The sequence below is a fragment of the Xylocopa sonorina genome, chromosome 1, assembly GCF_050948175.1.
Source record: "Xylocopa sonorina isolate GNS202 chromosome 1, iyXylSono1_principal, whole genome shotgun sequence".
NCBI classification, from domain to species: Eukaryota; Metazoa; Arthropoda; class Insecta; order Hymenoptera; family Apidae; genus Xylocopa; species Xylocopa sonorina.
This window is the reverse complement of record NC_135193.1, coordinates 15537657-15552861: the sequence shown is the minus strand read 5'-3', so window position 1 is coordinate 15552861 and position 15205 is coordinate 15537657. Positions and strand designations below refer to the sequence as shown.

The window sequence follows — 15205 nt, the reverse complement described above, 5'->3', positions numbered from 1 at the left end:
CGATCGTGTAACGTTGCTCCGCGTACAAAAGCGTCGAAGAGATCGATCGGCGGAGAAGATGGATCGATATCGAGCGGCCAGCTGACGCGTGAAACGCTTCGTAGCCGGGGAAAAAATCCCGTAGGACGAACAAAGGCAGTAAACCAGGCTGCTGAGAGGAAAAGGGGAGGAAAGGGAGTAGGCGGAAGGATGGTTGGAAAACAAGCGGAACGCGTGTCCGCTTGCGTCCTCATCGAAAATACAGTAGCGGAGGCGCGCTTGCGAATGCGAATCGTCGACGAACGTATACTCTGGTGAATACACCTGTGCACGTGTGTGTGCGCGCATGCATCTATGTATAGTGTTCCGCGCGGATCTTCATTTTACCCTCGAAGGAGAAAGCTTTGCCGCCAAAAACCACACCCACGCGGTCGTTCTCTTTGGGCGGGAGAGATCTTTGCCGATGTCTCCACTACTCCGTTGCAAGGAATACCATTGCCGCGGTGTTTACCACGTGTATGGCGTCCGTGAAAAATTTCACAATCACCCTTTCTTGCACCCTTTACTTTCTTCCTCTCTCCTTTCCCTCCTTCCTTCCTTCCGTCCTTCCTTCCTTCCTTCCTTCCTATTCCCGTTTCGTTCCATCGTCCTCGCTACCGCCGTCGTCGCCATCGTCGTCGTCGTCGTCGTCGTCGTCGTCGTCGTTGTCGTCCCTCGATAACCCGGGTTAAAGCCATTTCCCAGCTAGTGCTTGCCCAGCGCCCGTGGTCTCTCATCTACGCTATATATCCACCGTAGAGAGCACAGAGCAACGAGTCGGCGGTTCTCTCTCTGGGACACACCGGATTACGAAGCTGGGGCCAGGCTATACCAGCCCAGCGGCAGCAGGCAGCCAGGCAGAGAGGACAGGCAAAGGCAACCATCGAACGAACCAGCCAGCCAGCTAGCCAGCCAGCCAGCCAGGCAGAAGCAGGCAGCAGGCAGGCAGGTAACACGGGACTTTTGGGACGCGTTGTACATGGGTCGCGTCGCGTCGCATCGTAGGTTCGCGATGGGTTGGATACATAAGGGGGAGGATAGGGGGAGAGCCTCTTTATGTAGCACATAGACGTTGCCTGGCGTTCGTTCGTTGCCGCTCGCTCGCCCGCTCGGCGTGTGACGCTCAAATTACCTCCGTCCTCCCTGCTACGTCTCCACCCTTCGCTCCCCCCTTTCTCTCCTCTACACACTTCGCCTGTCCGCGTCGCGCCGCGCCTCTTCTCTCGCTCTTGCCCGCTACTCTCTCGCAGAGCCGCAGCAGCGGCCGACTGCGGCTCACCCTCTTCCTCTTCGCCCTACCCCGCTCTTCTCTCTCGCCGCTGCCCTCATCCTCCTCCGTCCGGCACCCTGCTACACCGTGCCGCCTCTCCCTCGCACCACTACCAATCTCTTCTCTTCTCTTCTCTTCCCTTCTCTTCTTCTTTCGTCCACCACCCCATTCTCTCTTTCTCTTCCTCTCTCCGCGTTCCTCCTGTTCGTGCTTCTCCTGTTCGTGCCGCGTCTCCTACCGATCGCCGCTACGTCGACGCTACGCGATGCTTTCCTACGCTCCACGTCGCGACGCGACGCGACGTGCCGCGGCCAAGCGGCCCGGCTGCCCGCGATCCTCTCGCGCCCACTCTCCTCGCGTTGCTTACTGTTCGATTATTTTACCGCGACCCACTTTTTTCTTTCGTTTTTTCCACCGATTTTCTTGTCTTCTTTTTTGCGCGCCTCTGGACACGTATCCACTCGATGATAAAGTTGTCGCCAGTTGCGCGAATCGTGTTATTCAATCTCCAAGTAAACGCAAAGTCTTACTCTACTTTGGAAAGAATAGACGAACGTATCTTCGGCTAACTAATACTGAATCACGATCACATTGGTTTTGTGATTCTTTATGTGACGATACTTGATCAAACGGAGCCCTCGACCGAAAAATATACCTGTCTTACTTCAACCGAGTTAGAGTTCCGTGAACATAGAGGTTTGTATCACTGTAGATATCGTGAGACACGTATCGAGGCAGCTCTACCTTCTATTACAATTTTCGTATACTGCTTGATATGGCCCGTTCAACTTTTTTTGTCGATCGAATCATTGAAGAGGAGAAATTTAAATAGAAACGCGACTAGCAGAGAATTTTACCTAGGTCTATCTAAATAGTAATAGGCGTGGGAGGTTGCCGCTAGATCCGCGCCATCCTGTGCGACGAAATACACAGGCTCTATCGGTGTAACTCGGACCGCGGGCGACAAGAAAATCCGGAGAAGGATAGAGATAGAGCCACGGAACGGGCTGGCTATAACGTGGCGCGCTAGAGAGCTCTGCGGGTCTGAAACGCGGCCAGCGCGGCAGACAGGCACCGCGGGTCACCGCCTTCCCTCGACGTCCACCATCTCCTTTCTCTACCTCCCGTCACCCCCTGTGTCTTTCTCTTCCTCTCTATATATTATTCCACGTAATCTATCCCGCTCGTTCGTCCGCCCTAACCGTTCTGTCTTACTCTTCGTCAGTGTCGTTGTTCAGCTTCTCCTAACGAGAGGCGCGCATGAAGGGAAGAAAGAAAGAAAGAAAGAAGGAAGGAGGCAAGGAAGAAGGGACGGAAGAAAGGCCAGGAGGACGGAGAAACTAAACGAAGTGAAGGAAGAGAGGAAGCGGGAGACTGTCGATGTTTCCGGCTAGGTCTGTCCTTGTCTGGTGGCCGTGGAGTCGCACGGCGCGGCGGCCCTCTGGACGAATCGTCCAAACGCGAAACGTTCTACTCCCCTGCGCCCTCGCGCAGCCCCTTTGTTATTAGTCCGCCGTGTACCACCCTAAATTCAGTCGCGCTGCAAACGGACAAATTTCGCGAGGACTAACCAACACACCGGTGAGCTGGGGCAATGGGTACGTGAGTCTGAACGCGAGAACGCCGTGGATGGAATAAGGGGCGGCGGTGGTGAGAGCGCAGGAGGGAGGCCGAGCCGAGGGGTCGTAGTTGGGTAGGGTGGCGCGTGTCCTTCCCTCGGCTTTCTTATTTTTCCTTTCCACCGCCGCCTCGCTGCGTTCCCGGTAATTTACCGGTGTCTTGGGGTGCGTTCGTTACGTAATTACGACTCGTGCCGCCTCGTCCGCTCGTAAATGGTTTATAAGGGAAAGTCGGCCGGCGATCGCGAACGATCGGACGGGCAGATATATAGGCGGGATCAGAGTTTTAATATTGCGTCAGGGATCGAGCGTTACTTCCGTTTTTCGGTATTTTATACACACGCATCCCGCCGCATCTGTCGTCGCTGCTAAACTCGCCGAATCCTCGCGAAGTACATTTTTTTTACGTTGTACCGAATAATTGTGTAAATGTTACGACGATAACAGACACCGAAATCGATGTACCTAACTTGACTTAACGATTGCTAAGTGACTCTGTTGTGTTCTATATATAGATCAGTTTCTGAAAATCGCGATACCATCTCCACATAGAAGTAGCAGAGGAAATTTGTCACGATTCGACGCTACGGCTACAAGATTTGCGAAAAATCGATCTCGAAATTTTCATCGAGAAATAAATGCTGGGGTCTGTCCTTCGTCCGGGGTCCGCGGTCTGCAAGAGAAAACAGGAAGAGGAAGGGTACACGGCTGTTCGTCGCGGAATCTACGCGAAGATGCTCAAAGGGAAGGAAGAAAGCAAAAGGGGAGAAGAATAAAACGCGAAGAAGGTGAACTACGGTCTTCTCCCGTCTCCTTCCTTCCCCCCCTTTCCGTTCGCTTCCCTACCACGGTCGCACCCGTGTTCGCTCCGGCAGCAGGCCCTCACCGTGGTCGCCTGCTACACGCGTTTCACGGCTGTGTTCGTCGTATAATTGCGCTCGCGGTGCATATTCGCGCGCGCGGCTCGCACGGACGAGCGAGTCTTTTTTTTTTTGTCCCCCCCGCCAGTCCCCCTCGCCACCGTTCGTGTCGGCTTTTGTGCAGCGAGAAAGCAGCGGCGGCTACGGCGAGGGAAGGACAGGAAGACAGAAGGGAGTCGAGAAAGTAAATCGAGCGGATATATCGCGGCGCTAGAACGCTTCTATCTCTCTCTCTCTCGCTCTCCCTCTCCCCTTTTCCCCCTTCTATCCCGCTCTCTCTCGCTCCCATTCTCGCGAGCCATACTATTTTCTCCGTCGGGAAACGCGAACCTAACCGATTGATCGTTTCGCGAACGCCGCGCCGCGCCGCTGCCTTGGCTGGCCAACACTAATCCATTGTCGTTGAGCGTGTTCTCAACTTCCGCCATTGCGCGCTCTTTTCGATTGGCTCCGCGGTCCCAGTTTATTTTCTGGGGTAGATTAACCTTAGAATTCATGAGCTTCGATCGATTAGGCCGACATCTTAATGCGAGGAGGGGGACTCTATCCTCTAACGTATAAAATATTGTTTGCCGTGTAAAACAAATTTTACGCAATTCGAATACATTATATATAGTTAAAAAGGTAGTGAATATTTTTCAATAGAGTTTCTTTTCGATACTATAATTTATTAATGCTACGTTTAGTGAGATCGTATGAATGACACAGCGAATTTGAAGTAACGAAAAATTAGTCTAGAACCGAGATCTAAAAATAAATGACACCATCATCCATAAAAAATCTATAGAATAATATTACATAAAGAATGATATCCTCGAACTCGGTTGTATTTTCATCAACGATAACGCTTTGGCGATGAATGGAGAAATTTGAACTGTAACTTTTTAAAAATGAGCAGGACAGAGAGACGAAAAACAAGGAAAAATGTTCATCATTAGCGGTGATAATTTTTCCATAGCCACGCGGATGGTAATTAAGCGTTGCGCGGCCGCGGGTCGCCGTTCTTTTAATACCTCGGCCATTACGAAATAATTTCAAGGGGATATATTGCCGTGTTAGGGTGCCTTTCTCCTCTCGTGGGAAGTCTCGGACCACGAGGCACGAAGGAATCGATCGATCGATTCCGTTGGCGGCTGCTATCCCGGATAATAGCAGCAGCGCGCACCGGTCCACGGTCGACAAGCGAAAAGCGGAACAACCTAAATACCACGAAACGCGCCCAACTATATACGCGGCCCGGCAAAAATGCTCCCGCTTCGTCGTTTCTCGTCCCGCGAGCGGCCGCTGCGAAACATTTTGATCGCGCAATCGATACGATGGGAAAAACTTCGACTCGCAATTTCGCTCTGTCACTCGCGAAAAATTTTGAGAAGATTCCTTTTAGATAAATTATAACTTTTCTTTTTTTTTCGTAGCTAAATGCTACGTTCGACTTCGCAGCTGAATGAAAAAGCAATGTATTCTCCGCTATTAGAATATCGTGTATAAAGTCCCATTAATAATTTTCTTTGCTAGGAGAAAAAGCGTTGATTGGATCGCGATGTTAAAGCGAAAAATGATTACTCGGCAGCGACAACTTCACGGATGAACTTACAAAGTCGCAAGCGTCTCTAAAGATTTCGTGTCTTACCTCTCGAGCATCTCCATTAGAACACACAGAGAATTCAGTTCAATTCAATGACGATAACAATAAATTTCTCAGCCAGTCCATCGAGAAGCGCTCCATACGGAGTACTAACGTCTTTAATCGAGTAACGCTTAACAGCTGTAGCAGAATCGAGCCGGGGCCATTGTTTATCTCGTTACGAATACGTTGGATGTGCGAAGAAGCACCATTACCCACGGGACAATGAACGCGTATACCTGTCTGTGTGCATCGGTGTAGCTTCGTCCTCACCGACTCTCTCTCTCTCTCTCTCTCTCTCTCTCACTCACTCCCCACCCATTACGCGGCACCCCTTCTTCGCGTACCGCTCCGTCTTTCTCTTTTTCTCTCTTCCTCTCGCTCTCTCCCGCCATTCCAGTTATGTATTACCTAATGCGAGACGCTCGGCGAAACAAGTTTATCGCTCACCGCCGCGTGACATCCAACGGATTCCTGAATATGCTTCCGATCGACGGATTCGACCTGAGGAAATTTAACCGACGACCAAAACCGATCCCTCGCGCGTTCGTTTATCGCTTCGAATGGATCTACCGACTAATTATTTATTCTTATCATTTTCTGAGATACTCTTGTTTACGATTCCTTACTTTTATGACAGCTGAAGATTTTTTAATTGCTTAAAATAATTCCTTTAATAATTATTCCATTACACAGTTGCAATAAATTTGAAGGTCGGTATCATTGATTTAACTCGAAAAAAAAATCAGAAGCGACCAAAAGTATTTACAGACTTGAAATCGCGAGAAAATCGAAATTCGCCAGACCCGTCGCCATATTACCCTTTGAAGATTCCTTTGACTCACCCGATACGAATAGATCGATTGCGTGCTCGACTCGCGGCAAGACCTTTTCCGCCGCGTCTCGGGCCGCGTTGATTTCTATCCGCCGCGTCGCGGCCAGACAGACACGGCGAGAAAGGCCAACGGAACGGAACGGAACGGAACGGCACCAACGGAGAAAGAAAAAGGCTCCGCGTTTCGCGAAGGTTCCGCTATGCGAAGAGGAGTGAGGGAGAGAGAAAAAAGAAAACAAAGAAGAAAGGCGTCCAGCGTGAAGCGTGCAGCCGGTCACCGCAATAAATGCCATTTCCCGGGGACCCGGTGTACCGATTTCAGTCCTGCGCTCGTCCGGAGTCCATCGACTTCCGGCCCGTTCCGCCGTTCAGACCCGCTGGCCAACGCGAAGGACGCTGGAAATCGAGAGACCGCGCTCGCCTCCCTCGTCGCGGATACCCCTCTTCCTGGTCCTTTTTCTCGACGGCGGAAAAGAAGGAGGGCTCGACCGTCCTCTCCGCCTCGCAGCAGCGGCAAAAGGGTTCGAAAAAGGTCGGGAAGAACGTGGCTCGGGATAGAGGACGGAGGATGATGAGGTAGGGAAGAAGAGAAAAGAGAGGTCCCCGCGGAACAGGGGCGAACTGGGATGTCGAGGAAGCGGCTAAGGGACAGGAGCGAGGGGGAGAGAGAGAGAGAGAGAGAGGAGGACGGGAACGGTTCGCCCGTGGACGACGAGAGAGACTCGACGCCGGATTTTTCCAGCAGGGCCACGGTAGAATGGATGTGGGTATAATGGAGGCGAGCACCGTGCCTTCGTTGCCCGATAAAAAGTGCCGATGGAAGGAGGACGACGACGAGGGGGACGAAGGCCGGATCAGCAGGGGGGAGGACGGGGGGGGGGGGGAGAAGAGCAGCAACGCGAGCGGAAAGACGAACGGAGCGAGAGAGAAAGAGAGAGAAAGAGAGAGAGGGAGAGAGCAACGCCGGCTCTGGGATCGTTGGAAAGACTCGACGCGAGACGAGAAGTTTCGATACGCGTTATCGAGCACGGTTGGTCGAATTAAAATTTCTTCTCGGCGGTGGCGGCCGGTGCGCCGTCCTCGAGCCGCTTCCTTTCTGCGCTCGAGAAACGAGAACGCCCACCGAGCGCGGCCACGACACCGCGGCCACGAAAATCACCGACCGAGACCTGCTGGAGCGTTGGCTCCAGTCCGTCAGCTTGGGTAATTCTCTCGCTGAAGAATTTCAAGGGACCACGGTTAAGGGAGTAAATATCGAAAGTTAGTAACGGACGGTCGATATCTCGTGTCTCGTGCACACGGTTAATTTCTTGTCGCGGTGGTTGTTCGCGCGTGTGGGACGCGGTTACTTCATAGCTTGGAAAAGTTACATAATTATATCGCGTATCAATGTGGCGATATTTTAAAACGTGCTTCAAAAAATACATTTCATTTTTATGTACCCGTACATAACATTATCTCTTTCGTGATATCTTCTTCTTTACGGTAGATTTCTGAATAACTTGGAAAACAAATTTCTTATAAATTATTGTCAAATCGAGTAATAACAATGGAGATCTTAAGATTACGGTGAAAGAATCCTTTTTCTGTCATCCAAGCAATGAAGAGAGTAAAAACAAGAACCCGAAGAATAGGAAGAGATCCGGGAGCGTGCGAGCGAAGCATTCGAGCTAATCTTCGATTCCGCTCGAATATCAGTCCGGTCTGTTAGGTTTAATTTCGTTAATCAGGACGCGTCTCGATCGAACGAGCTTCGTGAGTGGAGCCGAAAGGAGAAAGGCATTCTCCGTCGTCCGTGGCCGCTGCATCCGCGCCAAAACTCACGAAACGCCGCGGCGGCTACGGTGGCGACGGTTAAAGAGAAAGAACGACGGAGGGAGAAAGAAAAAGGCAACGGGCAGAAGCAACCCGGCCTGGTCTGGTATATAGCGCGGCGAGGTGGGAAACTAGACCGTGACGAATCACGGTCGGCGACTGCGCCGCTCTGACGTCACGTCGCGAAGGGCGAACCGTCGCAAGTGTTCGTGATTGGGCATCTTTTATCCTCGTCCTGCGGCCGTGCCCTCGCAATCCAGCTGCCGCGGCGTGATAGCGCAACGGGGACGAATCGAATTAATACGATTGCCACTTCCGAACCGTGACTACTACGGCCCCAAGCGTCACTCCAATGGTTTCGCGAACCTCGCGACCTCGTCGATCTCGATTTCTTTCGAGAATAGCTTCGGGTTACATTCGGTTCACTGTTTAGTAACGCGCTTCTACGTCGCGTCCCAATTACTAAACCTCCTATATTTTAACCACTATCATAGTTATACGAATTGTTGTTCAACGAAACCCTCCAAAATATAATAATAATAATGCATAGCAACGCATAGCTGTATCTTTTCGTCGCGATTGCACGACGCGAACTGCTACGCACATAGACCGTTGATGGCTAGCTGCTTTTTGGGTGTAGACAGCGCAACAAGTACCTATGAATGTTCCGTGGCGTGAAATTTAGCTTTGTTTGGGTGTAACAAACGCAATGACTCATTTGCGATGGTCCCTGGATGAGTCTTAAAGGGTCGCGTCGCAGTGTCGCGGCTGGGGGGTTACTGACCCTTAGCAGGTACGAATCGTTGCTCGCCCATTGCGTCACTCGCTAGCGCCATATGATACATTGCACCATACGATGGCGAAGACTCGCGGATAGCTACATCAAAACAATTCCCGCACAATTTCCCCTGCTATTCTAATCATCAAAGAACCTACCATTAGGAAGTACTCCTAACTAGTCTTTAAAATAGAATTCCATCCCAAGTTTCCAACTGTCTATTCCGACTTTCGTAACGAGTTCCCTCCGTGACCTTATACGGAAAACTTGCGATTCGGCCAATTTATTATACAGTACGCTGAATCTAGCGCAGTTGATGTCTCGCGAAGCGAACCGATTCGAACAGAGAAGCACGAGCAACACCACGCTAGCAAAAACCGACGGAACGATCTTTTCTTTTTTTACTCTTATTACGGAGGCCGTTGCGAACGTCTCGCGTAATTTCATCGACTGTGTCGCAGCGCGGCAACAACAATCGTCTTACCAAACGGAAGCGGTAAAAACGAACTCGACTGTCCATAGCTCGATTCACCGCGATCTAAATCAGTATAGACGCGGTGCTCTAGGAACGTTTGGCGTGGTGTCGAGCAAGAGCGTCGGGAGTTCGAACCTAAAAGCGGTGGCTAGCGAGTGGGCTGGCAGGCGAGAGCGGGGTGCTTGGCCCTGGCAGCGAGATCGCGGCACAGAAACGCGTTCGCCGCGAAGGAACGCCGTCGTGGTTGCGCCTGTGTACACGTACACGTGCCCGTGCGGCTATACGTGCGCACATACACGCGCAACAATTTCGTCGGTCGTACGCGCGCGCGCGCACGATCCATCCGGCGATTTCGTCGTTTCGAGCGACTTCCGGTGGTGATAGGAGGATTTTCGAGTAGAAGCAGAGGCGACGCGGCCGCGAACGCGCTCGCGCAATTACGTGACGCGCGTAACGCCGTGCAAACCGATCGCCGGCGCGCTTTTAGCGCGGCGGTGTTTCGTAAGCGCGAAAGATCGGCGCGTCACGACACTCGGCATGGCCTTAGACGTTCGTTCACGTATCGAGCCGGCGGACCGTGTCCTTATAGAACGGCAAAGGACGCGAATTTCTCGCACGGGCGACGTTCGAGGCCGATCGACGGCGACCCGGCGTGCTCGTTAATTGATTCGTTCGTCCCATCGAGGGAGAGTAGTATTCGTTTCGTTTCGTTACTGGTGTTATTACCACGGTATCGCTACGGGGTTTTCGCGGGGTATTACACGCGTCGGTGTAATTACACCGTAATGGGCAAAGGCGCGATGTCCGTATGCAGCCGAAGGCTGCTTTGTAACCTAACCTCATGTTTATGTAAGTGAGAATTTAGCGTTGCGTTGGGTACTCGTTCGAGTGATATTCGTTATGAGAGATGGAACGTCGGAAATGATACCGTAAACGCGGAGAAGAGACAGTTTTGCTTACCGAAACGAGGGAAACAATTAAAACGGTTCGGTGGAGAAGACGAACGTCTTTCCTCTGTTTCACCTAGCTTCGTGCTACGACGATAAAACGTTTCACGGTTTAATCGAACTCTAACGCGAACGCTGGCATCCGACTTTTTTCTTGTAATTTATGAAATTACAAATTTCACGGATTTTACAGGAGGCGCGCGATACGTGCACACCAGATGTGGGTAAATCCGACGAGATTCTGGGCGACGAAAGGTTCGGTAGGCTCGATTCGGCCTGATGTTTAACAACCTTAATTCCGCGTTAATGTTTTACGTTAATGTTCCGCGGGAGGGAATTAGCCGCGCGCTTGTTCGGTTACTCAGCGCTTAAGCGGCTTACCGGCCGGCCGAATTTTACTTGTACACGATGGACAAACGTTTCTGGCCGAATTTTACGCTAGAATCTCGAAGGACGATCTTATCGTAAATCGTATCGATGAATCGGGATTGCATTTTAAAAGGAGAGCTACGCAAAGACGCAGAAACTGCTTGGAAGGCTTCGAAGGTGGCTCGCGACGTCGCATCGGAAACGTACCGATAAAGATAACCGCGCGCTATTAATGTCCACCCGGTCTTAATTAACGTCGATTAATGCGTTCAGGCTGGATCTATTTGTCGGCCTCTAATAAAGCCTGTTACGGCCAATTTTAATCGGAATAATACCAGGCCGTACTTTTTCCTGCCTCTCGATAACGGGGCGGGAAATGCGAGTGGTGCCGACTTCCCTCTCTCCAGTAATTTCCAACCATAACTTTGAAAACTGAAAGTGTACCGATCGAATCGAGTGTATCCCCCCCGTGTTCGCGTTCGAGCAGCGAAACAATGGTTCGACGCTGATAAAAATTTCAACGGACGCGTACGGTGTGTGTCACGGCGGCCACCAATTACTAATTAGTAATTACGTAAAGCGAGCCGTTCCACCGCAAATTCAGTAGAGGCATCAGAGCCGCGTCGGCCCACCCTAAAGTCGGTCCTTGGTCATTAGACCCGGTGAGCGCATTAACCACGAACCCATTCCTGGCCCATCGCCTCGTGCCCGTCGCATCCGTGCCCGTATACATAGTACGGAACGTATATACTCGCACGCTAGAGGCTGCTGCGCGCCTACGATATATAGGCGGAGTAGGCTAGGCGGCTCTGTCGGACGCATAACGAGCCACGACTTTACGGTAGTCTCCTTCGCCGCACGACTCGCTAATTCCTCGCTCGGACGCAGTTAGCGACGACTGGGGCTACCCCGGTTCCATTGTGTGTCCAGGCGTGCGCGCGCGCGCGTGCGTGCAACGCGCACACAGGGACGCGCGAGCCACGCACACGCAGGTGGACGCACACCGCCGCGCGTAATCGCCGCGATACGCACGAGCGCAGGCGAATCTGGCCTCTCGCGCGCGCGGCTCTCGATTTGTCGCCGCGGGATCGATCGCGTTCGGTTCTAATAAAATAACGGACGGATTTAAACGATAAACGCCGTGCGCGTCGCGTATGGCGCGACGCCCCTTTCGCACGGTACCGGTGCGGTCCAAGCCGCGTGTGCACCAGGGAAACGTGCAGCGAGCAAGTTGGAGCGCGGGAGAGTGTGAAATAACGCGAGGTGATGGCAGAGGACAAAGGGTCCGCGCGACGCGGGTATATACTAGGGGCTAGGCAGGAACCAGAGCCGCGCGCTGAACGATCGGGAGACACGGGGCCGTGCGACCCATGGGGAGTGAGGTGGGGTCAGGCGAAAGGGGGAACCAGAGTCGAGGGGGCTTCTTCTCCCTCGCCGGCACTTGGAGGGAGGAGGAGGAGGGTGACCGAAGCGAAGCAAAGGGGGAAATTGGTAGGATGGGTCGGAGAGAAACCGAGGGTGAGAAAGGGAGACGGAGGGAACGAAACGGGCGTGGAAAAAGAGGGAGCGCGGCGTAACCGTGGAAAAGAAAGGGACGGGTATGGAGCGCGAACGCGAACCCGCGGGTTCTATGCCATTCGGTCCGTTCGGTGAGTCACGCATCGCGAGCTTCCTGCTGCCAGCCCTGCGCCCCCTTACCGCGCCGCGTCGGTCCCCACGGTTCGCGTCTCGCGCCACTGTTATCCTGCCTGCCTGCCTGCCTCCCTCCCTCCCTCCCCCGTTTCTCTACCAACCTCCCAGCCGATCCCTTTTGTCTGACGTTCGTCCGACCGACCGACCGACCGTTCGACCGTCACCCGCAGGGTTAAGGGTCTTCTAAAGAGCCATCCTCCTTCTCTCTCTCTCTCTCTCTCTCTCTCTCTCTCTCTCTCTCTCTTTCTCGTTTCGCCTCTGTGTCTTCTTGTACGTGTCTCTGCTCGATCTCTTTGTCTACCCACCAGTCTCTCTCTGTTTCTCTCTCTCTCTGTCGCACTCTGTAGCTCGTAACACCGTGAGCGTCCGGTCGATGGGTTGGTGGTGGTTTGCCTGGTCGCTCGCCGTTGAAAGATCCGAGAAGCCAGGCTCTCCGCGTTTGAAAAGGACGTCGCGTATTTTCGGCGGATTGAAAGCGCGACACGGCATCTGGCCTGGGCGCACAGCGACGGGGAAGAATCGGAACACGGACGATGACGAAACGTACAGTTATGTTCGACGGGTGAAACGCGGCGGCGGCGGCGGCGGCAGCGGCGACAGAGACGCGAAGACCGGCTCTGGAAATCGATAGCGGCATCGTATCGATCGTTTCCACGAACTAGTTCTCCCTTAAGCGCGACTAACACCGCGTCCACCGTAATCGAGCGAAGGGACCACCGGGGGTTAATCGCATGAAAATTAACCTCCCATCCCCTCGCCTTCGCGTATTCTTAGACGGAGAAAGTTTGTTCCACCGCGGTTCCACCGTAATGGAATCGAGAATCCCTTTTTTCCCCCCGAACGTATCGTCGTTTCGCGAGGATGAAAAAAATGTTGGCCGAGCGTGTCCCTATTTATCATCGGGCCGCGCGGCGACGCCTCCTGTACACCGATGCGTCCCGTCGGCCTCGCGAATGTATAATGAGCACTGGGTGGCTCGAATTCGATAAGAGTCGGTTAGGCGGTGCTTCGGAATGACGTATCACCGCCGCGAGATTAATAGCGGCCGTGTCTACGCACACAGCCGCGTGCACGCGATCGCGCGCAGTCGCTGACCGACACCGGCTCCGACCAGCGAATTCTTCCACGCGAATCTCTCTCTGGCCGCGGCGTCTTCCTTTCGTCGAACGGCTAATCGATGCGAAATCCCCCGCGTACCCTGCGCCACCAGCTCGAACCAACTTTTACGCGTCGCGAAATCCGTTGCGAAACGTCGCGAAACTCAGCGGATTTCGCGACGGCCCACGCGCGTATCTACGTGCACACACATGTATTATATATCGCGCGAGGTATTCTATGATTAAACGGACTAACTTTATCGGTATATATTAGGATGGTCGTCACGAGTTTAATATCTCTCGCATATAATCGTTCGATTCAATTTCGTTATCGAGACATGTGGACTCTGAAATGTGTATGCACGTATCGCTTTATGACGTAAGATAGACCTGTGGCATGGTTCCTTTAGTTACCTGACCTATCCCCTTTAGAATTTCTTCTATGAGGTTGCATGAAAGCGGGGATTTACTTAAATGGGATACCTGACGCTATTGCGGCCAATTCAGAATAAATATCGATGGTGCTTGGTATTGCCAATTATTTTACCGATATCGAGCTAACTAATTATCTATGAATTTTTTTCTTATCGCATATATAGGTAGGATTCAATGATTCGTTGCTTGAATGTCTAATCTCGTAGAAGTGATTGAAACGTTTGAAAATCTTTACTAAATCACGTTACGAAATACCAGTGAACGCGATGCGCAAGGAGAAAAATAATACAGCAACGTCATAAACAAATTATTGAGTAAACGTTAATCAAGAAATACAATGATGTTCGTTCTAATTGTCGCAAATTTGGTTATCGAAATATTCATAAAACATCCGAAACATCCCGGATTTAATACGAGTCGAATTAACACTCTAATTAAACCGACTCGCGAGTATTGGATTAGAGTCGGATTAATTTGGAAATTCGTAACGGTACGTAGCGACGGACGTTTCTTACAGCCTCGCATATGCAGTAAACGCGCGAGGCTTTAACCTCGCCGAAACCGAATCATAATCAAGAGATAAACCATAAAGCGATCGGAAACCAATATTGACGCGGTCGCTTTCGCGTCGTCTTTTTGTCGACGCAGAAGCATTCGACTTGCGTATCATCCCTCCCCTTTATCCGTTATCCCAAATACCACACCGCAGAGTTTATATGATTTATACTAGTACGAATACGCCTTCCACGTATCGAGAATGTAAACAATTCTACCCACAGCGTGCGTAACATTCTTGAAATTTAAATAACACGTATATAACTGCTGTTCCGTTAAAGTACATCTTTCTTTTTCGATGTTCGCAGCGGAGAGAAAAAAGACGCGAGAGGATACGAAGTGTCCGAGACCAAGGTCGGGATTATTGACAAATACGTTTTTCCCCATCGGTCTCGAACACCTCGTTGGACTTCTCCCCTAGATGATCGCGAATCCCCCTACCTCGAAGTGAGCGGTCCGTAATACGCGGGATTTTTTGCGCCGCTTAGTCACTGCACGCCGCGACCGATGACGGTTATGTTCGTGGCGGCGGCGCGTACGTGTGCGTGCGCGTCGCTGCGTGTACGCGGGATGCGCGCACACGGGTGCCGCGTCACCGCGTGTTTGCCGGCGAAACTCCCGCGTGACGAACGCGGCCCTTTCTATTGGTGACGCGACGGCTCCTCCCGTCGCGTCGATATATCCCCGCGTCAAGGCCTGTCAATTGCTAAGAAAAAATATTTCAGCTGATCCATTTACCCTCAGTTTCATATTTCG

At 52.0% G+C, this 15205-nt stretch overlaps 1 protein-coding gene across 1 annotated transcript in view; it reads right to left on the bottom strand.

The window, feature by feature from the left end:
• LOC143423669 (dynein regulatory complex subunit 7) overlaps positions 1–15205 on the bottom strand; it is a 90383-nt gene that overhangs the window by 51249 nt on the left and 23929 nt on the right. The gene's annotated exons all lie outside the window — the stretch shown is intronic.